The sequence below is a fragment of the Camelus ferus genome, chromosome 2, assembly GCF_009834535.1.
Source record: "Camelus ferus isolate YT-003-E chromosome 2, BCGSAC_Cfer_1.0, whole genome shotgun sequence".
In the NCBI taxonomy this organism is placed as follows: Eukaryota; Metazoa; Chordata; class Mammalia; order Artiodactyla; family Camelidae; genus Camelus; species Camelus ferus.
This window is the reverse complement of record NC_045697.1, coordinates 56,535,718-56,562,124: the sequence shown is the minus strand read 5'-3', so window position 1 is coordinate 56,562,124 and position 26,407 is coordinate 56,535,718.

Sequence of the window (26,407 nt, the reverse complement as noted above, 5' to 3'; positions counted from 1 at the left end):
TGTCTGGATAGTTAGGCAAGAGTGAAACAACGTTTATTAAAAAATCATGAATGATCAAAATAATTGGATATATATTTTTATGTTTCACGTTATTCAGTTATTTTCCATAAATTTATTGACAAATAAATGAGATATTTTTTCCTCAGGTTACTACATAAATCTAAAATTTGGAATCATCTCTGTGCTTTTTTGGTCTAACATTTCCCTTCTTTGTACTTTTTTTGACATTTTATTTTGCTCAATTAAGTTTCATTTGGTAAAGCTATGACATTCTTACATATAGGTAAATAATACATAGAGACAAGATAAATAATATATAGAGACAAGAATAATTCTTTAACATATAGTATCCATGCAATAAATGTAAGTGGGGTAGAATAATGAAACTGACCTCTCAATATTGAACACAATTACTGGAGTTAGCCAGTGAGTTTTAATTTGTGTGCCATTTCTGATCAGTTGTTAGGGGCTGTCTTACACTCATTTGGGAGGAGAAGTGAAGAAGTGAACCAGCATGTGATAATTAGCAAGGAGAATTATCATGGTTAATTATTGATGTCAACCAGGAGAGTGGGAAGGAGGAGTGATGGCACGTCTGCCATGTATGTGCCATCATGATATCGTGCAAGTATTCAGTAGAGAAATAAAAATGCAAGCCAAAGGACCTCAGTAGCTAGCATAGAAGGGGTAGAGATTTGGGCTAATGATACTTTGAAATGCGCATATAGAGCAAATGCACATTATATTATACACACACACTGGCACCCATATACACATGTAAAAGACAATCATTAATTTATGATATTGTAATATTATTGAGGTAACTCTATCAAGATTTAATTAGAAAAATGTTTGTGATTCTTCCAAATCTGATTTTATAAATGGGCTAAAAACATAATCATTATATATTTAGAATAAGTTCTACTTCTAAAAGCATAAGTAGAAATATTTTATGAATTTCTATATAAATAGTATATTAATTATAATTGACTAATCTAGAAAGAGTAAATTTAGTTCAGTATTTGCCTTTCCTAAGCAAGCCTAGAGTTGTATTTGTATCATAACAAAAATTTGTGGAAATTTGAATTTTATAAAATTAATTTTATTTCCTTTTACTTTGGATGGCCGCATAATTTCAAATGTTTTTGAAAGCTTTCATGAAAACAAAAATTCTTATAAAATTTATAAAAATAAATCATCTACTAATACTTTACATAGCTGTCTTTCATGGTTTTTACTAGAAAGTAATACAGTTGGATTTTGAAATATATGTAATTCATACTTTTAACTTAAGGATTAAACTTTCTCCAATTAAGGATCTTTTACTGTGGTTAAATTTTATTGACTTTTTAGTAAAAGGTAGGCATCATAAACAGAGATAATGTTGTGGAATTTTTTTCACATCACTAGTTTCTAGGTACATTGCTTGGCCAATAGTTTGTACTTAAAAAATTTCAAAGAATACTTGACAGAATGTATATATATATGTATGACAAAATAAATGTGGAATTATGCATACAATGAATGATAGTGTTGATGTTTTTTAGAGAACAAAAGCATAACTTCCTTTTAGGGTTGGAAAACTGAGATCAAAGGAGATTAATATAAACAGCTACTAATGGTGGATGCAGGACTTGAATTCTAACATATTCTATTCTAAAGTAAAGTGCACTTCACAGAATATAATAATTTTTAAGAAGAAATCTCTATAAAGAAATTGATTATAATTGATTAATTCTTTTCAAGAATTTACTTATGAATGACATACTCTGTTACCACAGTATGCCCATTTATGTAGTTATAAATTACCTACATAACAACTCTTACGAGAATTGTTTCAGCCCTAGGGGTGGCAACTGGCCAGTGATGTTTAGTTAACTGATTTTCATCCAGTCTGTCCATAAGGTGGCAATGTAGCATTATTACAAATACTACCCCTCGTGCATATTTGTAAAAAATAAATAAGTAAATGAGAATTTTTTCCCACACATTGGTGAATTTTTTTCACCTACAAGATACCTTGAAGTTAAACAAATTCTGAGTGATTATTAGACCTTATAAATTGGACAAACAGGACAAAATGAGCTTTCTTTGATGCCTGAATGATGCAGACTATCCAAGATTAATCAAATATGTCAACGTTTTGAAGAGAAATCTAACTTTACTGATAGGAAATGTCATGTATATATGATCAGGGAATGTAATGGATTTTATTTCTTATGGTCTCATGGAAGCACACTATGTTGAAAGTGATGATTTATCAGAATCCATACTGGGCCAAACCAAGCTATTGTGGTGATTTTAAATTTTAATTCAAGATTTGTCCATGTACTTTTGCTTGTTATAAATAGAAAAAATCACTTATAATGATTGTATATATAAATTGATATCACTAACAGGAGCTTCTTTTTTGAACTATTGCCTTCTAAATAAGGATCACTATAGTCAAACAAATTCAGTAAATGGAAGGGTTTTGTTTTGTTTTATTTTCCAGGCATAATTTTGAGTTATAGGACTCATCCAATCTAAGTCTCAAATAGAATTCAATATGGGCAGCCCATCTACACAAGTAACCGTAGTGTATCTCATCAACGCTTGTGATTTGTAATCGTTTTCACAAAGTGACTGCGGTCATGCTTGAGAGCTCATGATACTCAGCAGCTTCACCATCAAGTGGAAATGGGGATGGGCAGCGAGGTGAGCTGTGACGCTCTCAGTGCAGAAAGGTTGTGGTTTTGGCAGAGAATTTTTGATATTTTCTTTTGTCATCCTTGTTTCTGATAAGTTGGAGTGGAAATATATTTGAAGTCCTATGTGCAGTAGGCAAGAAAATGTCTACAGAGAAGCAACTTTATTTCATCTCTTCAAAGAGTAATCTCCAACCTGATGAATACATAAGACAAGAACAATTCTATTAGTCATCTTCTTCCTTCGCCTTCTTCTTTTTCTAAATCTCATTTTCTGCCCTAATCAGTTATTACCTACTGAAAACAAAAAGACTTTATAAAATGTGAACTATTAAGATATTAAGACCTGAATTTGGTTTTATCTTTCCACGATTATTTTCACTTTTTTATGGTAATGGGTACTCCTCCTTTCTTTGAAAAAACTGTGTCTCCTCCAATTAAATATTTTTTGAAGGCCTTCTGTTCATAGTGCTGAGACAATCTAGTTATAGGGTTGAGCCAATATCCCAGACCTGGTCAAACATGTCATCTGTGCCTGTGGTCAGAAAAATTAATTTACAGGCAGACTCATGACTCAGTCTAGGCCAGTTGCAGACCTTCCCTGGAATGCCTGTAAATTAAGAGAGGGATAAAGTTCAACTGCAATATGAAAGGATTTAGCCAAGCAGAGAAAAGAAGAGAAAGATTGCTGAGGAAGGGAGAAGCTTGACAGTACTTGATGATTCCTGCTTATCTTATGTTAATTCTATGGGTCACCACAGGATCCTTCCAACAAATGCCATTTTCTGCTTCAGTTAGTTTCTTTGGATTTCTATTACTTGCAACCAAACGTATTCTGACTGGAACAGCTATTTTTCAATATACTTTTTTAAAAAACATTTGAAAAGGATATTTAAAAAAATACGTCTCTTAATCATCAAGAGAGATACTGTAGATAAATCACAAAGAAGTAGAACATAGTCTAAAACATATAATGATCATGTGTTATGCCCTTATAAATATCAGATTTGGAAGGAGAACTACAGCTCAAAGAAAAGCATATTAAAGTAAGTAAATATGTGATAGATATGTTGAATTGTAATTTAGATACAATTTTAACTTAATAAAAGGTTGTGTTCTTAATTCAATGTTTAACACCACATCCCTCTCTCTCATACCCTGTCCTTTCCCCTCAACACAAAACACACAGGGGAAAAATAAGTGAGGAGGGAAAGAGTTCAAAAAGAAGAAATATGCTTAATGTTAGAGATTTGTAAAATAAAAATCAGAAGCCTAGTGGGGATGATCATCAGAGAAACATCAGGAAAATGTCAGATTCTGTTTTTAGTAGAGTTGAGGGGAATAATCAAGTCAATAATCAGGAATCACAACAAATGCATACAGAACCTTTTAGGTAGTTAGGTAAGTGGGGGCACCAGGCAGACAGGTGGAGGAGAGGGAGGATGGTCTAGAAGATGGCATTATGCCCGCCTCCAGCATAAAGGGATTTTACCTCTTCTAAATGAGTGCCAGCAAGAAACTGGTTAAAACCCAACAGCCGTGACTGCCAGGTAGCAGAAAGGACTTAACCAGACAAAACTCAATGCTCATTGTATTATAATTAACATTGCGGTTTAGGCTCCCCCCAACCCCATGGGTTTTTCTGTGTACACCATGGGTAAAGACATGCGCAATGGGACCAAACGAGACTAAGCATTCCAGGGACAGAGCTGTCAATCAATTAAGAGGCCACCTCTAAGAAAGGGTGTAAGAGAAAGGGGAGACAGAAGATGCTGCTTTTCCTCCCTTGTGTTAGTTCTCCGATTCTTGGAGGTGTACTTTCCCTTCTGTTAAATAAATTTTTAAAAATCTTTCACTACACGAAGCACCGGCTCCCAACTGTAAACTTGTCTTTCGGGTTTGACAAAACCAGGGTCTTTACCTTTCAGGGTAACAAGCCTACTGTGGAACAGAAGAATGGCATTGCAGAAAGGGAAGATAGGAGCCAGTAGGGATACAGAAATAATGGACATATGGAAGTTCACTAAGGAAATTTGGATGTTGTAACCTAATTATTATGGATGGCATCTTCTTTGGCAAGGCACAGTTTGGTTTATTATTCTTGAGTTTTGTTTTTAATTTGTTGCATTCTTCCTTTAGTTTGTCCAGACATATTTTTTAAGAGTCAAAGTGCATCTGCTTGATTACAAATTAAGATTATCTTAGTGTCACCGATTTTAAAAAGAGAAGAAAAAAAGATTTAGATCATGGTAATTTTGTGGAACAAGAAAACATGTCGTCTTTTATATCTAAATTTTTGATAGTAGTGTGTAAAGTTAGTTTAAAGCAACATCTTTATTTTGTAATAAAGAAGATGGCAAAAATAATTAAATGACCATTTTAAATATGGAAAGCAATGAAAGTATTTGTATATCGTGAATTAGAAATTGGGTCCAATTAATAAGAAACAAACAAAATCAATAACAGTGCTATGATTAATTTTTCAAGAGAAACTTTGGTTCAGAAAAACAATGTCAGAGAAAAAGAACAAAAACTTCATTAAAGGACAGCATTGTCCTAGAGTTCAGCTCTACATTGTCAGTGCTTCACTGCCAATTAAGAAAAAGCAATGAGATAAAAAATTCCATCAAACTATAGGCGATTAGTCTTGCTACCTGTGTGGAAGATAAATATTTTTAGGCCATATTGATGGACATTTGTAATGAGGGAAAAACAATTCTTCAACTTTTATGCCAAATTTATTCTCCCTATTTTCATTAAACAAACTTAGTGAGTCAGAAAATCTAGTTGATTTCTTCCTGATACATGTCCTACATAATGAATTGCAATTGTAATTATTCAGAAAACCTCAATTCTTCAATTCTGTATTAGTGTTTCTTTTTACTCTCAACCGAAGCCATTATCATATTTCCCATTCTTAATATTCTCCCTAGTAAGTATAAACAGTGTTGATATTTCCTGATTTGATAGGATATACTTTGAAATATTTAATACGGAAAAGTTAAAAACAAGTAAATGTAAACAAGATAACACTTTTTTAAGAAACTGCCAGCCTTAACTGTGGAGTTGTTTTAAAACAATAGTTTAAACTAAAGTTACAACAGAAAGCTTTTATATTGGAGTCCTGTGAGACCTGTTTTACTGAAAAGGTAGGCATAATCTGTAATTACTGTACAATGTAAATTTAGTTAAACTTTATGAAAATAGATGATTTTAGAGAACTTGATATTAGTGTATTTCTTTGAAAGGGTTAAATATTTTCTTGGTCAACCTTTTATACCACTACTTGGTTACATATCATAGTTTTAAAACCTGTATTTCATTCATGATGCTATGTTTAATACTAGGCTACTACATGATTTAATTGTCACAGATTAGGAAATACTAAAGTTGGTAGTAAGATTTTATTATATGTACCATATCAGAAAAATCACAAAAAGAAGTGGTAAGGTTTTTAAATTTCCACCTTCTCTGAGTTAGAAAACCAACATATTCATGTATTCAGGAACATATTCATGTGAGTTTCCTTTACATGAACTTAAAAAAATAAGAATTAAGAGACCTCAGCGTTTTAATGCAGACATCTGTTGAGACCATGCATAATTAAGCTGATGGCACTCCCAATGGAGCCATAAATAGGAATGCTATTCAGTAACTGTTTTCAAGCTCATATGTTTAAGGAGACATAGGGTTGTCTTTTAGCTCTGTGGTTTCTGTGAGAGCTTGCTGTTGTGAGGCTCTGACTACTAAGTTGCGGATTCTGAGTGATATTTCCAAGAGTAACCAGAAGAGAGCATCTGTATCTCAGAGACTCATGTGGCAAAATAAATAAGGCACAGACGGTCTACCATGCAGCTTAAGCCACCTCTTTTTTGGGAAATGATGATGAATTTCCTGTGATCATGCTCAAATGGCTTAGGAAATGACTGGAGGGTAGTTGATATTCCAAGATTCAAGCGTCTGGTATTCGAACAAACCCAATTTAACTGTGTCCCAGTTCTACAAATTTGTTGTCAAGACAATTTAGGCTAAGCAGTATAGTCATATACTTATTCCAGAGCACAACAGTCCACTAATCTAATTACGAATGGGTTCTAAGAAGAAGAAAATTGAATTAAGAAAAATTGTTTTGCATAGCAGTGATTTATAGCCTACTTTGCTCCCCAAACTGGTGAGAAGTGTGGAATTCAAGACTTTCAGAATATAATTTTAATAGTAAAAGGGCAAAAAATTACTATGAAGAAAACGAAAAGACTCATCAAGCTAAAAGCAGAAGCCATACACCTACTACTGCTTACAGTACTATTTAAATAATAAAACTTCTTTATTCTAGTAAATAAAAATTTTATTATTTTTCAAGTATAGCAGACTAGTTCAGTCTCCCTTTTGTAGTGGAATATAATTTTAACTTCTTGTGTATGCACAATATTTATGTCTTGATGATACAATTTTTCCTATTATTATGTATTCATTTCTAAGTACTGATTATTTAAACTCTTCTGTGCTTCCTACTCCATGAAATTAGTCTCTGATACTTGAATCAGAATAGAATGCTCTCTCATATATTTCACTTAAATTATCTCATCACATTACTGCATGCTAAGCTATAACTATATTAAATACATAAATCAAAAAATGATTAGCTGTAAGTTGCAACATTTTCAGGCTCAAAGTATATTAGAGATACTGTTGGAGTTGGAGTTTTACATCCCTTCACTGAAGGAATTTTAAAACAAAAACTCTTACAAAATGTTAGATCAATAAGTGATCTCATAATGCGGTAATTGAATTATTTGGAAAATTTTTTTTCTCATTCTGTTATAGTGTTAGCCTATGTCCTTCCTTCCTTCCCTCCTTCCTTCCTTTACAAATTCCTGGCACTTCATCAAGTACCCCAGTAGGAGATGAATGTATTCTGAAGTGTGACCAATCTGGAATCCATAGGAATAACCTTTATCCCACCCGGAATATTCATCTCTTCCCTGCTCCAGCTGTACTCGTGGGCGCAAACACACACACACACACACACACACACCAGTTCTGGGGAAGAGCCAAAGTAGCAAATTGCCAGAGGCAAAGGGAAGTAGGAAACAAAACAGTCTACCTCTCAACCACTTTCTCATCCATGCTTCTTAACTACAAACTTTATCCCACAGGCAGTATGCTCAGGACCTATTTTATATCTTCACTTCTAGACTCCAAGAAATAAATACTTCCTGGGATATTGCTGTAAAACAGCTTATGAGAGTGAAGAATGTGGAGACAGGATATTCAGGTTTGAATCCTGCTCGGGTCTTTGGTGCCAGATTGAAACTTGCCCAATCTATGAACATGATCATAGAAATATATAATTTTTCAGGTTGTCTTGAGGATTAAATGAGATAGTAAATATAGAAACAGTTTGTATCTTATAAATTACTATAATAAATATTAATTGTAAACAGAAAAGTGTTGTGTCCTCTATATAAATGCAGGGAAATCTAGGCAAAACTTAGTGAAATACTTGTTTTTAGCCTGAAATAAACTCAAAGATCTTCCATTATAATCCACATAATTGTTTGTTTTCCCATATAAAATCTAGAGGATGTAGAGACAGAAGTAGGCTTTTTAAAAAATCCATATGTATTAACAATTACTATGTGTATATGATTCCAAAGTATTGGGTTATTGTCACATACACATAATAGTTAATGCATATAGAGTTGTTGGTTTTTTTTAAGTCTTTTTCTTTCCTGACATCCTTTAGGTGGGCAAGACAAAATATTTTCCATGAATGACCAGGGAAAGAAATAAAAGTTGACTCAAATTAAAATGTTAGAGCATAGAGGGCCAGGCGAAATTGTATAGATTGCACTAAGGAAAAAGAAAGGCTATGAAAGCAAGTAGGTCTGCAGTGAAGCATATCCATAGAGGACAGTGTAAGTAGGATATCTTGGTAGCTCATCCTATTCTCCAGGAGCACTTGAAAGACATCAAAGATCTCAGCTTCATTTTCAAAAGGGATCCAACATATATGTTCACACCTAATTTCTCGCGACATCCCTCCACAAATCCTGTAATCAGCGAAAATTCTGATTCTAACTAAATATACATTGGACATTTATACTCCTTTCCTATGTGCTTATTCTAGGACCCTTTGTTAGTTTCTCATTGCTGCTGTAACAAATTACCATAAACTTAGTGGCTTAACACAAATTTAACATCTTACTGTTTTGAAGATCAGAAGTCTGAAATGAGTCTCAATGGTCTAAAAAGAAAAGGTGTCCCTCAGCTTGTGTTCCTTCTGGAAGGTCTAGGGGAGATTTCATTGTCCTGCCTTTTCTAGATCCTTGAGCTGCCTGCATCCTTGCTGGTGGCCCCTCTCTCCAACTTTGAAACCAGCAGGGTAGGGTCTCCACATCTGTCTTTGATTCCACAATCTCACTTTACATGATCCTTATGATTCTATTACATCCATTGAATAACCCAGGTTATCTTAAGGTTATCTGCTTAGCAACCTTAATTCTCCTTTGCCAGGTAACAACATATTTACAGGCTTAATATTAAGACTTGGATATTTTGGGGTAACCATCATTATGCCTACCACAGATCGTACTCCAAATTAATCTGTCATATTCTCAAACTCAGAGCAGTATTTTCTGTAGCAATTGCTTATTATCTAACCATGAATTGTTTTAAAGTATTATTTTCATTGTGATTTATCTTCCACTTCTGGATAGCGATCTTAATATATTAGATTTCTTCATCTTCTTTTCAGAGCATGAGGGGCTAGTCTAGCACCCCAAATCCAAGGATGCTTTCATTTCTCCCCTGAGGATTTCTTTGAAAAGTCTAAAGTGAAAACATTCACTTGAGGTATTGTACCTCAGGAAACTCAGCTGGTTATTTGATGCTTCTTAACAATCCACACATATCCTTTGATGGCTTACTGGAAATTCTTAACATTCAAACCAGAATGATCTGTGAATCACCTGTGCTGATACTATGGCCATGGGCAGAGATAGTTCACTCTGAAGCTGCATTTGTCAGATTTGGTTGCAAAATAAAGCAGGTTCCTTGCAAAGTACCCAGGCACTAGAAAGCAAGTAGAAGGGAAAAGGCTTCCAAGATACCCACTTCCGCTCTTGCTGGCTCTCTGATTACCCAAGTACTCTTGCAGAGATTGTCCTTAATTTCAGCAGTTGAATTAAGAGGCAGACCTATGTACACGTGGAGACAGCCCATCTGGAGCAAAACCTGAATGTGGAACCAAACCTGTGCTAAAGTAAATGTTGCATCTAAATGGTCCTCCTCACATGATTACCGCCGCTGAGACAGGCCCAGCCACTCACTGAGCTAGATTGACAGAGAATGCAAATTTTCCTCATTTATGTGTTAAGTAGAAATGGAATGTTCATATGTAGCTTGCTTAGAATGACATTTCCTAATTCATTTTCCCTGGAGAGTCTATATGCTCATGTATATTTGAAATTGGAAGCAATGATATTTCCTGTTTTTAATGCATGCTTTTTCATTTTTCTGAGGGATTTAAAAGCTCATACATATCACAGAGTTAATATTAGATTTATTTTAGGTAGCAAGTGCTGATTTCTGCATCTTCCCTTTCTCCATCATGTATGTTTTCTCTCGCTAGATACTTAGAATATTTTGCAATTTGTGCATTTAAACTTCCATTGAGAAAGTGTAGGTTACTAAGCATTTTGTTACTACAAATTATAAGATTCTAAACTCTTGTGCACATCATCACGTCTCACTATCCCTGAATCCAGAGGTGTGATATTACCAAATAGAAGAACTATAAAAATGGGTTCATTCAGTTTTGCTCATTCTTCAGGGAAAAGACATAAGTGTATCCCAGACAAAATAAAGGGGCAGATTTGACATGGCTTATTTTACCTATATCAAAAAATGCCATTTTTATATAATTGTCTTTTGTTAATATTTTTCTTTCATTTAACAAGAGTTACAAAGTAAAGATTTAAAAATACACAGTTTTTGTTCAGTTTGGCAGTCAACATCAATAGCATTTAGTTCTTTGAACGTTTAAATACATTTTTATTGACTTATTTATAAATGTATTTATTTATTTGATAAACGCAACCCCTTTAAGCCTGGTTGAGTGAAGTCATATTTTAACTAAGACTTAATTAAAGATCAGCATAAAGGGTTTACATGAGATCTAGAATAATGGCATTAACCACTGCACACTTTTAATGTAATCTTGTGCTTTTCCTTATGGTGTCAAGCATATGTTTATATATGGATAAACAATAAATATGTCTCTATGATTTTCTTGAAATACTGGTAGTTCAGCACTTCATTTCACATTTGAGTTGTTATTTTTGTGCGCAGATGCTCTGTTGCATCAGTAGTGGCAGAGGGTTCTGCCCTGATGGACTAAGTGTTGAGAGGGAACAAATAGGGCACCAAATATCCAAAATTCTGTCATACAGGATGAAGGGTATGTGGAGTCTACTGGCACTCTCTGAAGCCTCTCTGAAGTTCACAAAAAAACCCACCCCTGGGCTCTGTGTGTGCCTGGAGCCATTGACACCTTAACCCCCACGCCCCACTGCAGGACCACTCAGCATACCTGCATTTCTGCAGGATAAAAAAAAATCTCTTGATGTGTGTTTACCATAACAAAACCCTTGACCCCAGGAAATAGCCCACTCACAATACCCTGGGCAGACAGGTCTAACATCCTGCGCTTATCAGAGTTGTAAATCCCATTATTCAGAGAAGTTCCTGACAGATCTTACAACCAATCAGGTATCTGTGCATGAATTGATCTTGCACACCCCACTTCTTGTGTGCACAGCCACCTCCCCCTAGTAAAAGTCGCTGCAGGCCACCCCCCGTGCTCACACGGCACCTCTGTCTGTGTGGCCCGCTGTTGTCTATGGCAGCATAACCTAATAAACTTCTTTCCTATTATCATCCTTTGCCTTTGGTAAATTCTTTTACCAGCCCAGTTCACCGCTGTGTCCCACAACAGGGAAGGCATTCCCTCTAATACCCGATGAGTACTGACTATCATAGCCATAGTTCTCGGGCTATATTGCTCTGTGTTATTTAAGTGCAACTTAAAAATGGGTAGTCCTATGTTAGTTTCCTGTTGCCATTGTTAACGAATTATGACAACTTTAGTGACTTGAAACAACACAACTTTATTCTCTTACAGTCTGGAAGTCAGAATTCTGTCTGACATCAATTTCACTAGGATAAATTGTTGGCAGGGCTGTTTGCTAGTGGAAGCTTTGAGAGGTTAGTCCGTTTTTCCACATTTTTCGGTTTGTATGGTTGCCATTAGTCCTTGGCTTGTGGCCCCTTCCTCCTTCTTCATCGTGCACTAATCCAGTCTCTGCTTCTGCCATCACATTACCTTCCCATCTTCTGTAGTCAAAAATCTCTCTGTCTCCTTTTTATGTGGACAATTGTAATTACATTTTGGGCCCACGGGGATAATACAGGATAATTGTCCCATCCCAAGATGCTTACTTATTTTATCTCATTTATTAATTTAATCATATCTGTGAAGTCCCTTTTGCCATATAGAGTAACATTTATAGCTTCTGAGGATGAGGCTTTAGATATTTGGGGGGCACATTTTTCAATCTAACACAGGTGGTATTATTTTCCTCCTTCTGAAGATTTAAAAAATAAGTCACATGTAATTAACTTGTTTAAAGTCTCATATGTTAAAAGGTATAGAATCAGCCAAACCTATATTCTTAACCATAAAACTCATTAATAGAATAGTAGGGAGATTCTTTCCATATTACTGGAAATTTCAAACAGAAGATGTGTGAAGAACTGTCAAGGATGCTGTAGATGTAATTTCTTTATATCCATAAGATTCTCTACATATTGTGGTTCACAGACTTCTGGCTTCGAGAGAAATATTTGTGACTAGTAAGACATAAGGATTCCTAATAGAGGAAAATCTACTTTTGATAATATTATCATAACTTTATAAAGGATATTATTTCAGTACTTACTAGGAATAAGGATGTGTTCCGGACAGCTTCTAAAAACCCCTTGATTTTTGGCTTCCATAATGGTATCATTAGAAACAAACATTAAATAAACCTACATGCTCAGTAGTTTTTGCTCAAATGAAAAAAATGAAAACAGTATCAAAACACAAAATGAGTGTATACTGCTGAGTTAGTTAAAAACCAAGGGAAAACAGGCAAGCCAGTTTAGTATGTAAACCCAAACTCATATTTTAAGATTCACTATCATTCTTAAGAAAGAAACATTATATGCATTCAGAACTAGACACTTTAAACAAATTCTATTTTTATTTGCAGCAATAATTGATTAAGCACATTGTTTCAAATTGTATTCCCTAGAGGCAAAACCTACTGAGGGAATACTCTCAAGAGAAAGGGAATATAAAATGTGTCTCAGAGACTGCAGCTGTAGCCTAATTCCCCAGGGAGCTCTTGAGCATGAATTGCACCACAGAGCTGATCCCTTGAGCCAACAGGGTCTGGCTTGCTGGAACCCTTGAGAGTCAGTCATTGGTGGCAGACTGTCTGAGGTCGGGTATGCAACTTACTGATGGCCTGACTCCCAGTCAGCATTCAGCCACTCAGTCTTCAGAGAAGGAGTCAGCTGTAAGCTGTTAGGATCTGATGCCCACAGAAACTTGGCTGGGAACCAAAAATATCCCCTATATCTCTAGTACGACAATCCTGAAATATCTTTTTTACTTAAAAAATTATATTTTTTGAAAATCATTTAATTATTATATATCCTATCTCTCACCTCACCAAAAACACTGTAAATATCTCTGGTTTCCATAATGACTTATGGTTATGACTACATAATTAAATCAGCCTGGCTGAAAAGGATAAAGTTAATTAATCAGTTAATTAATTAAAACAATCAGTCTATCAAATTGTTTGGCTTCATATTATTGGTGAATATCCTCTATTAAATTGTCCCTGTACAAAGAGTTAGTGGGTAGCTGAAATACTAGTACTTTATATTTAAGTATCATCCTACTTCGCTTCACAGGATTGCACTGCAAGACACTGGACATGGGAAGCATTCATCATTTTGTGGTTTTAAAATGCCAATTATTATATATTGAAAATGTAATAGCAGTTTTTATTACTGATATTATTCAGGTAAAATTACGACCTGTCAAAAAACTGTGATCACTGTCTGACCCACTTCATAAGGAGTAGTTTTTCCATACTTATTGCAAGAAGAAACAGTGTCTTAATCGAACAGCTCTTACATCAGACAATGAAACTTGAAATAACTTTTCCCAAGTAAGTTTGTTGAATAAATGGTAATTTTCCTACTCAATTAATTTCCCAGTGATCCATGACCTCAAAGAAAACAGAAGTGACACATCAACTACTTGTTATGCATCTGAAGAAAAACTATGGCTACAAGTTCACCATACTTGTAATTAGCCATCTGAAAAAGATTTCAAATGACCTCTTATAAATAGGAAGCTGTGACATTCTCACACTCTGGACCATCAAAGGCATGGGATTATTTGATTTATTGCTAAGAAAGAGGCCCTGCTTTTAAATGTACAATATAATATTTGGCTGATAAGCTTGCATAAGCCTATCCAGTATAGGAAATGAAGACATGAAAGGAAAAACATTATTTCTGAGGTCACAAAAATGGTGCATTCCTAATTTCCCTAGCTTCATCAGTGAAATAGATGTGACCAATTAAAGATGTTAGAGAAATCTTACAGCCTTTGCTATCTGAACTTATATATTATGTTTTGCAAATATATAAGGACAAAGCCAAACATGCATTTCTCATGCTTTTCTTCTTGTCCTGATCTGAGTTCCGTGTTCCCTTTAAGTGTTTCCTTCTTCATCATAAACACATAAACACATTTGCCAACCCAATACTCTTCAGTTCTCAAAAAATCCATTATTTCTCTTCTCTTTCCATCTGAGACCAGATCTGGTAACAAAGATAGGTAAAAGGGAGAAGCAGAAATTTCGAACACTATCATTCTTGAATTCACCACTGGATCAGAAAAGCATAACGTGCTTCAAATTAATTTCACTCTCAAATCAGTCCTTCCCAACACTGTGCAAAGAAAATGTGATTTTTTTTTCCTCCTGTTTTTCTAAGACTCTGGTGGTTTGTATGAATGAAATAAATATAAATGCACATAAATTATATAAAGAAGCTGCATATAGAAGTTCACATAAATGAATTAAGAAAATTACATGTTGCAATGATTTATAAAACCTTAAAATGATTAAATAGAGCTTTGGATTCTCATCTAAATAACAATATCCATTAACTGTCTCCTGTCTTACTAAATCCTTCTGACATCCCAACCTTTCAGCAGTCCAAGACCATAACTCCTGGGAGTGTACATATTTTACTCATTTAATTTTCAATATTTTGGAGCCAATCAGTATATTAAGTACTGATTACATTTATCTACTTTTTTTCCTAAGCCAAAGAACAACTCTGATGCCTAGGTAAGTTACCGAATCTTACCCTAGCTCAATATCTTTGTCTATAAAATGGAGAAAACCTCTAAATCTCAGAGTGTTTAAGAGGAAAGTCAAACACAAAAACCAAAAAAGAGATAAACACTGGCTAAAAATTCCCCCTGGTTAAAACTTAATTTGGGTATTGTACAAACACTAAATTAAAGCAAGAATTAAAGTAACCTCATATTCCTATCCAAAAACTTCTGCCACTGATACTACCCTCCCTAATTGCTGTAGCTTTTTAAAATATGTGTATTTTATTAAAGATTTTATACTGTGTTATATAACTGTTTAATATTATAGTGGAAAGAAGTTCTAGCTCCTTTCTCATTATCTTTCTAAACCATTATCCAGGGAAGAGAAATGACTGATAGAATTGTTCGTGTTCAGAAGTCATTGATTCAATCACGATTATTAATGGGCAGTGTGGTCATTCTTTAAAATGTTCATCTGTGTATATGTGGTTTTCTTTCTTCTAATTCCACATTACTAGTAGTCTTCAGAGGAATAAACAAACTCAAATATTTGTCATTGATTCGATCATGATTATTCATGGGCAGTGTGGTCATTCTTTAAAATGTTCATCTGCGTATATGTGGTTTTCTTTCTTCTAATTCCACATTACTAGAAGTCTTCAGAGGAATAAACAAACTCAAATATTTGACAATGTTAATTTCCCCAGCTCTTTATATGTATGTGTATATGTGATAACCATTGATAGATAAATTTTATAGCATGGAGCTACACAAAGCATGATTAAAAAGACTTGGGTTTGGAGATAAGCGGAGGGACATTCTTCTCTCACTCACCTAAACCAAGTGCTCTGGTAAATCTTTACCCATTTTTTGCATTTGGGTTTATCAGGCTCTAGCTTAGTGATGAGTTAATTACCCCAGTTAACCATGTATATCTCCCTTAAGAACTCCTTATGTGGGAGGAGGATACCAAAGAGAGGTAAAGGTGATTGAAAAAGAAGAATTTGGGTAAAATACCATCAAAATACAATTCAAAACCTACTCTTACTCCTACCATGTGTATGGCTTAAATGTCCAGATCTTGTGTCAGTTAAGGTTTAATGCAGATGACAGGAGCCAAGTTTGCTAGATAATGTGAAAGAGATTTAATATTGGAAATTGGATCCTTGCTGAACAAGATACAGAAAAGCGGGCTCCACATTTGCCTTCCAGAAATGATCCCTAGAACAGTCCACAGAACTGATTCACAAATTGAAATTCCTGTCATGATGAGGAACTTGAGGATACAGGGAATTTCTGCTTGAACTTCTGGGTATAGACCACATCACCATCCCTTCCATAATCCAGGAAGTGGAATCAGGAAGCCGGTCCTGAAACTATTGTCTCCTGGTACACACTGCTTCAGCCATAATCTAGGTTAGCAAAAGGGGTGCCTGTGCTCTGCCTCTCATCACCCATTAATCTATCAAGATTGGATTCTCACCATCACATCTCACCATCAAAAAACACATCACAACAAAGCAAACCACTTACTCCATGATGAAGCTTGCTATGAAGAACATTGCCTCTCTTCCCCAACTAGTAACATGTACAGGATACAAATGAGTATGCTGCTTCCTGCTCTCCAGGTCCAAACGCTATGATGTCATCAATTTACTGTGCTTGTGTAAAGTGCCCTGGGATGTGAGATCATCACTTTCTCCAGACTAAATTATGGCATCAAGTGAGATAGATACACTTCTCAAAAGTGGTGAAAGTATGCTGCTTCCCAGTCAGTTGCAAACAAGCACATTCTGTCACACACGGAGTAACAGTACACAGAAGATAATGCATTCATCATTATCTGTAGTCATATATTAGATGTGACCACCAGTGAAAAGATCGTGTCTCTAAAAGAGCAGCTACCATTGTCATAATCTGATCACATGTCCTATAATCTAAATTTCATTCTTTAAGTCCCATCAGTCCATGTGTAACAAACAGGTAATTTACATGAGGATGTAATAGAGAGCAACACCCCTGCATCTTTCAGATCTGTGATAGTAACACTAATCTCTCTAGTGGCCCTGGAGATTTTGCTTTCAGTTTATTCTTTCTGTAGGGAGAAGAAACTTTAGGGGCTTCTTCTTGGCTTCTCCTACTATAATAAACCTTCATTTCACAAATAAGAAAAACAATGTGAGAATTCTGTCTGTGCTAAATATAAATATACCAGCTATACAATCAGGAATGTAGGATATATGTTCACAGAACCACCATCCTCATTACAAACTCTGAGACAGACTCAGGACCAAATTCCTGTTATCCCTTGACCTCTCTAATCCCCCAGCCAAACTAGTAGGTGGGCCATATTGACATTAGAGATGCTTTGAGAGGATTGTCAGCCTAACGCCAGTATCCATGAACACTTAAAAGGTCCTGTGTGAATATTTCCCTTTTGCTGGTACAAATATTCTCTGTAAAATGACTATGGAGAATAGCCCCTTCTTTGGGGAAGTTTAGGAAGAAGCTGTATGCTTGTGAGTTGACTGACAGTCCTCATGTGTACCTAGACTCTTCCTCATTCAAGGTTCACACCTGTGAACTGACTAACGTCTCAGAACTTGGAAAGGAGCTATGAATCAACAATGGAGGTTTACATCAAAACTCTTCTCATTAGACCTAGTGAGGTTTGGGTGTTTTTTCCTACATGACTCAAGTTTGAAAATAAGGGCTGTCAGTCTATTTTACTGACAAAGACTGATCAGTGAGCTTCTGTCAAAGGTCTATGTGGATCGAACTATTATGATACTTATTCGGGTCTGATGTCTCTTACACGAGCATTTCTACCTTGCCAGGAGGGTTAAGTGCTACTGCTTAATCTACTCAGGCACTTTGCATATTGAATTGTTCACCTAGATAATGAAAGATACTGTTATCCTTATTTTTAAGTTAAAGATATAAGTATATATATATATATATGAGTAAATCTGATAGTGAGTTTATATAAACAATGAGGTCAATGAAAACATTTCAGACCATGGAAGAAATACCCATGAGCCAGTGAGAGGTACAGGCTTCAAAAAGAAAGGGAATGCCACGAGGATCCTGACAAAATCATCTGTTTGAAAGGTGTACAAGTGAACATCAAGAATACTCCAGTTGTAGAGTCAATGAGATAAAACATTGGTAATTAACAAAGCAAACCTGCACCACACTAAGGAAAAACATCTTTCAGACTAATGCTGATGCTGCAGGAAAGATGCAGAAGTCGTAGCTGAGTTTCTGTTGTAATTAGTTCTCATACAGTGGTAAGCTGATGTTGATGTTTTATAAGCTGGAGTGGTGGCAATGATTGTAGAAATAATGCATGTCTTGCAAGTCACAAACTTCTGGAAATTAACAAAGTGACCTCTAGTGACAGCCAGGAGAGTATGCTGACTACACCAAGAAAGCCTGTGACCCTCTCCCGTTATGCTCCATATTTTTAAAGACCTTTCTCTTTAGAAACTTCAAGGCATGCTGTTCAGTGTTCACTGGTGCTTGTAATTATGTTACCTTGTCACCTTTACTTTACCAAACCCTGACTTACGTAACAGTTAAACAGTATCTTGATAAAATAGGAGGATTTGATATTGCTGAAAACAATAGGAAGCAATTGAGGGAAATCTGGTAAAGGGTAAAAACATAATCCAACTTGTATATTAGTAGAGATCATTTCATCAGAGTGTGGCATGATGGATTCCAGGTGGACACAAAAGGACTGAACATATGGAATTGCTTAAAAGCTAACGAGAGTAATCTAAGTAATAAATTAAGTCCTGAGAAAGATAGGATGGACTTGGAAACCATTTAATAGGTTGATTTAGCAGATTAAATGAGTGACTGAAATGCCAACATTTTGAAGAGAGGAATCCAGGATGATTACTAATTTATCCTCTTAATAACTGGGATGGTGGTGGTGACATTTATGAAGATTGGTAATACGATAAGCATAAAGAAAAAGATCACTCCCTAATTTCTTCTTTTCCCCCTCTGCAACCTCCACTGGGTGTTTGTTTCCATTTATAAACACAGGGATTAATTTAGTGAGTCGGAAACTGGAAAGAGCTTTACTGAAGGAGTAAGTAATAAGGATTCAGAATTTAGAAGAGAATAAAATTAGTTTTACCCAGAACATTGTCACTTGCAATAGTTTTGACCTCTTGAAGAAAAGTATAGGCAAAAAACCCAGGAGAATTTATAAGCCTTGAACATAAATAAGAGATATTTCATGGACTCTAGTATTGCAGTGAGGCACAGGGTTGAGAGAAGAAGCCCCATGTCACCACACCCCACCAGTACCACCTACGTCAGGAGGACTGAAGCATTTGGTAGCAGTGGAGAAAGCATCATAGTAACTGTGCTGTGCTGTGTCGGTTTCACAGTGGGCAGGGGCAACTATGAGTCTCCAAATAGCATTATATGCATCTCCCAAGAAAAATGATTACACATGTTCATGGCAGCTACAAGAGATAGAATAATTTGTAGACATTTATGAAAAATTTCTTGGTCTACTTCCAGGAAATACCTAGGGTGTAGGACTGATACTGAATATATTAAAACTTGGAAAAATCTAAGGGAAGATGAAAAGTTCCTATTTTACATATGATACTGAGATAACAGCAGATTATTTAAGTGGAGATCTTTAGTACATATAAGGATACATAGGTCTGAATATTTTTGATGCTGGTTTTGGTGCTAACTCCATAGATCAGATACTTTGGAGAATACTGATAGTTGGAACTACATGTGGAGGCCATTCAAAGGTAGAGTATGTAGGGAAAAAATAACGGATACAAGATGGAACTCTGAGTAACACTGACATCATCACAATTTCTAAAACTAGATATTTTAAATCTATTTTTATAGATGATTTTAATATAATTGAGAATTTCTTAAATTATTTGAAGCATCTTTTTCTTTGTAAATCTCAATCAAGTTTTTAGCTATGTTGTGTTTGGTCTTTTAACAATGTGTGAGATGAATTTGTGGCAGCCCTTCCAAATATATGTTATGGGGTATTTTGGGGACCCAGGAAATTTGTGATTTAGTGTCTCCTTAGAGGTCTAGACCTGGGAAGTTTCCCATTTAAAATAGAAATGAGGATAAAGATCATATAAGTAATCTGTCTCTCTCCTTATTTATTTCTCTTCCCTTGTTCCCACTGTCCCCCTCCCCCTCCCCCTCACACACACACACACATGCAAAATTATTCATCACACTTAAGTCACTTCTTGGTGAAATTTAGGGAATCCAGGGAATTCCATGGTTTTATATGCATGATTTCTAAATTACAAGAAAGGCCTTCCAACACCAGTTAATAGATCCCTAAAATTAACTTAACATAAAACAGAATTCTTTTATTTTTCAAGTAGAGATAGACTCAATACAAATATCTCTAGAGGCGGCAACAGTAAGACTTAAGCATGTGGTTAAATGCAAAGGACTGATACGAGAATGCAGGTTTGGCTCAAGGAAGTTTACCAAAGAATAACCAAAGAAGCTGTTTCAATATACTTCAAAATAATACAGTTATTTCCAGATACATTAGTATTCATTGGCACTTCCAAAGGATATTAGAATATCTTCTGAGAAAGGGGAGGTAGGACAGAAATTAAATGAGCCATTCTTATAGAGACCACTGAAGATTTAGAATTTTCCTGACTATTAGGCAGAACTTTAGTCTGCAGGTTGAAGCAGTTTTTTTAAACTTACTCAAGTCCTAAGAAATATTTGATGAATTTGTTTGGCATTCCTAAGGAGTATTTTGGAGATAATCTTCAATTTAGATAATATTTTGCAAATGCAGAGAACTATATTGGAGTTTCTTTTTGTAGGTAGCCCAACATGCAGAGTATATCCAATTTCACATTCCAGAATATATGCCTTGAAAATGACCAAAGGCTCCTCAGATCCATTTCCTCTCTGCTGTGCTGTGGTTAAGAATTCAGTCCCTGGAGTCTGATGGATCACAGTTGATTCCTAGCCTCATCAGTTATTGGTAGAATTTGTTTGGCAAAGCCACCTAGCCTTTCTAAGCCTCTTTTTTAACCTGTAAAATGGACAGAAAACTGGTATCTCAACTGACTATAGTGAAGTTTGAAAGAGATAAAATTGTCAAACTCTTGGCACATATGAAGCATTCAATAAATATTAACTATCATTGTCAACAATACTTCCTATTCTGCTTTTATTTTCTATTTTCTCAGTTTACTACAAAGATACATTCACAGGTACCATGGCTGTGAATCTGAGTACAGGGAAAAAAAGAAAAACATATAAACAAAGGATCAGGATAGAAGCCAACTAATGAAAATATTAACAGGAAAACGTGGCAATAGATGAAAATATATAACTTGTAAAACAAAAAGTCATTTTAATTGAGAATTAGGCATATTTGGAACTATCCATATTATAGCTTTTCCACCAAAATATGGAAACAGTCAGTGATGTCAGAAAAGTAGCTCTTAGAAACCTGTCATGTCAAATTGACATAATTGTACTTTAAAATATCTCATTATTCTTGTGTTAACATGAAAATCTTATGCTAATTCTTTTTTCCATATACACACCCTATTTCTACTTTATGAAAAAGAAATAATGCAATATTCTGTTTATATTGACATCTTTAGCATAATTTCAAGTCTTATGGTGGAGAGTCTTAAAATTAAAATAGAAAACTACTCTTTTTCTTATTTCTATTTTTGGGTGAACGAAATTGTGTATTTTTAGTACATCTTATTTGAGCAAACTCTTCTGTAGGACCTTGACAATCTTAGCATACAGTCTTAAACACAGATAGTTTGAAATAATTTTTTTTTAATGTTCTATGGTTCTTTGACAGTTTGGAATAATCTGTCTAAGAAATAGTGACTATGTGGCCTCTTTCATCAAAGTTTAGCTCTGTGGAAATGGTTATAAAGGTAGTCTGAAATAAATCCTTTGATAGAAATTGTCATATTCTAGAAGGAATCGAGCATACAGGGAAACTTTATAGTCTCCTTTACCTGCAGCTTGATACCTGGAATCGTCTATATCCATCACCATCATTATGTTTTCCCCTCCTGGCTGATTGCCGTTCAAGTATGCCTCACAGGAAATTCTCATACAGTTATATTTTCTGTGAGAAGGCACATAAAACCTTTATCTTCTGCCACTAAATTCTCTTTGAATTATTTCATCTTTCCTTCCTTTAGTTGTGCTTCTTGAACACTGTCTCCGTAAGAGCAGTCAAACCTATCATGAAGCACTTTGTTTATGCCTATCAAACTACAGAATCTAGAAGGAGTCATAACCTTGGCAAGTCTGTTCCTGTTTTGTTCTGCATTGTGTCTTCAACTCAGGTTTTATTTTTTTCCCATAAAGATCTACCATAACTGATCTTTTTTCTCTTGTTTTCATTTTCACTTTTTAGGACTCAGTTACCAAAGCTTTGCTGTTGAGGACCGGCGGCATGTGGATGGAATTTAACTTGTTCGAGAAGGTAAGTACAGGCAACATTTATAAGGACTGTTGAAGAATTACGAGGTGACGAAAACTCAGTAACTTCTGCTTTTTTTTTTTTTTTTTACATAGTTTCTGTCGAGGATTTCATGTTTTACTTGACATTATTTTACTGTCATTTTTCAGTATCTTTGCTCTGTGATAACTATTATTCCGTTAACCTCTTTCTTTGATTCTGCCCAATCTGAGATTGTCTTGTTTGTACCACTGGAAATGATGACCTATCATTATCTGACTGTGTAATGATTCTTCTGTTTATCTTGTCTGCCATGTGCTTTTCCTCGTCATTTGCCTTCCTTACACACTAGTTATCCTAATATATGCAACGATGCCACTGCAACTTTTTTTTTCTTGGCCCTGAGTATTTCAGTATCATTATCACTACTCTAACTTCCCCTGCAAGGATAATCAACACAAAGGAGGATTTTTAAGACATGCTGTTGAAATCAATTGAGTAAAAACAAGGTTATAGTTGTAATAATTTTGTTAACATATAGCTAATTTCTTATCTTGCCACTTCTCTGTAAAGCACAGGAATCTATATTTTATGAAAGAAGCAACACTGACTTCATAGTAACTTTGAACAACTGATTCAGTTTTTTCCTGCCTCTGACTTCACGTCTGCCACATGGGACAAAGACTGCTTAAGAAACTCATTGACATTAATTCAAATTCAGTTCTGTGAAAAATTTGGGAGAGTTCAGAGACAAATTGAGCTAATCTGTTTCTTTAATTTTAGGGGAAATTTCCAGCAACTGCCCAAAATAAACACTTCATTGAAACCTCTAATTAGATCAATATTATTTTACCATTGATGAACTACTGCTTAAATGTACAAATTTATATTATATCCTTCAAGTAAGATTTGTTCTTTCTTGGGTTTGTTTTGAGATAAATTACTTCATTCATCAATTGAAAAGAGTTTAAATCCTAAATTTTAATGATGATTATTATGTTAAAGTACAGAAAAATTAGGGAAATTTATAAAAATAGTTTTCTACTTCCTTGCCTTTATGTAACAACTTCAGAAATAACTTACTGCATATTTATTTTATTATAATTAAAAAGTTTGATTTTAATGTATAAACTATGAAGGAAACTTGTTAACAAGCATTTGCAATCTCCCCAAATGTCACTGAATATTTATGACAGGAAATTAGAAGTCACATTAATTTCTCTCTCTCTGCTGATTCTATCTGCAGTAACAACATGAATAATGCTCTTGAACTGAATTATTTTATTAACTCTTACAATAATGACTAAAAACAAGTGGCTCAGTTAGAGCTTTCCATTAAACCTAGTACTTATTTGTTTGTTTATTTTTCATTCATTCATTCATTCATTCATTCACCAGTTACTTACTGAACTCTGACCGTAAGCCATTGAGATAGAAAATAGAAATAGAAAAATATGTGGATGTTATTATTCCTACCCTCAAATTATTTATATTCTATTGGGTCAAAATAAACTTATGCAAAATGCATACCATGATGAATGTTCTAATACCAGTATGATAGAAACACAATATATTCCAAAGAAGGAGTGTTATCCCAGAGAAGATGGTATTTGTTCTGGACTTTATAAGTAAATAGAATTTTACCAGGCAGAAAAGAGTAATATTACAGGCCAAAGTAATAGCACCAAATTCTAAGGATGTGGTAGATTTGATTGCTCTGAGTATTGGCATCTACAACATGCATGGTGATGTTTAATAGAGGATGAGACTGGGAAAGAAGCTTGAGATAGTACTGTTCAAGGAATTGAATAGAATGATTAAACATTTAGATTTTGTTTTGCTGAAAATGAGAAGTATAAGATGTTGTCCAAATTTTAAGGAGAGCACAGAGTACACTTAAGATTTGACTTCTGACAACCTGCTTCAACCTAATTGCCTAGATTCACCCATAAGTAATTTATATTTTAGGCATCTTTAACTGATTATAGTTCTCCAGCACATCTGTGGCTTTATACTTACAGTGGTTGGAACATATTTTCCCTTTTCTCTCTGGAACCCTCCTTCACTTGGCTAATTCCTATTCTGTCTTCAAATCTCAGACTACACGTCACACACTCTAGGAAATGTTGATTAATTTATTTGATTGTTAGGCTTTCCAGTTAAGTTCTTTAACAATAACCATATCTCTATCAAAATTATGTTGTATTATATTTATGGGTTTTTTCCTATTCTATGAAACAACTGGATAGTTGAAAACAAGATCCATGACTGGTATAAACATTCCTCATACAATGGAGAAACCTGAGATATTGCCTTAACCAAGTGATCAGGATTAACATGACCAGTAAAATATGGCATGTAGATGTCACACACCCCTTGATAGGATAAACTGAGAAGGGCACATGCCTCTTCTGTACTCTTGCAAAAATACATTACCTAATCTAACCATGAAAAACCCACAAACAAACCCAAATTGAGAGGCATTCTGCAAAATAACTGACCTCCAAAATGTCAAGGTCATGAAAAACAAGGAAAGACTAGGATCTATCAGATTGGAGAAAACTAAGGAGACGTAACAACTACATGTGATGTGGGATCATGGATTGGATTCTGGGACAGAAAAAACTATGAATGTTAGTGGGAAAACTGGTAACATATGAAGAAAGTCAGTACTTTAGTTAATAATATTATACCAATGTTAATTTCTCAGTTATGTACTATGATTATGTAAGATGATTACAGTTGTTGAAAGCTGGTTAAGGGTATACGGGAACTCTCTGTGCTATTTTTGCAACTTTTCTGCAAGTCTAAAATTATATCAAAATAAAAAGGTAAAAGAAGTTTCTTTAGTATTTGTTAAATAGATAAGTTGTTGAGGCATGGTGTCTTGGACTGAAAATCACTATTTCCTGTTCTATATTTCCAAATAGTATTTATTGAATACCTGGTCCACAATTTGTACTATGTTAGAAACTCAGAAATCTCTTAATAACAGATGAATAATAACCACTAAGCCTGTAATTTAATGTGCTATTACCAAAATAATTTTAATTAAATGTAATATAGTGCTAATATTATTCATCTATAATCCATTTGCTATGTTTTAATTTCCCAGTGAGTTTTTATATGTCAGGGTGTTACATCTGTAGTATTACTTTAGTAATCTTTATTACTATCAAATTAGTAAATGTTGCATAATGTTAGGTGGCAACAAAGGAGCCATAATACCGTGAAAAGATTCAATTTCTCATAGAATGAGCTATATTGGGTAGCTTTTGAAGATCAAAGGATAAATTTCCTCCTGACTGTCAATCATGAAAGTTCTCAACAAACAATTCAGTATATTCAAACCATTGGGTGGGAAACAAAAGACAGAGTTACAGTCTTCAAAGACATTACTTTTTAAAGCAATAATCCAAAATATACTACAGAGACACAGAGTTTTTAAAAATTATCCTCAAGAGGGAGCAAAAACAATGTCTTATGATATGTAGTAAATCCAAACTTCAGGTTAAAAATGCACTTGTAAAATGTCTGTAAATATTATAAAGTTCAGATTTATTACTGATTCCCTCTTATTGTAGACTAGTTGAGTATTTTGTGATTTTGTGACTATAACATATATAACACAGCCTGTGGAAGCTAAAGGTCACTTTCTGTGTTGTTTCATTTTCACATACTTGCTGACAAATAAAATATTGTGCAAGGATTTAAACATTCCATTAGATGTGATAGAAAAAAGGTTAACATAAGCATTTTAGAGGTGAA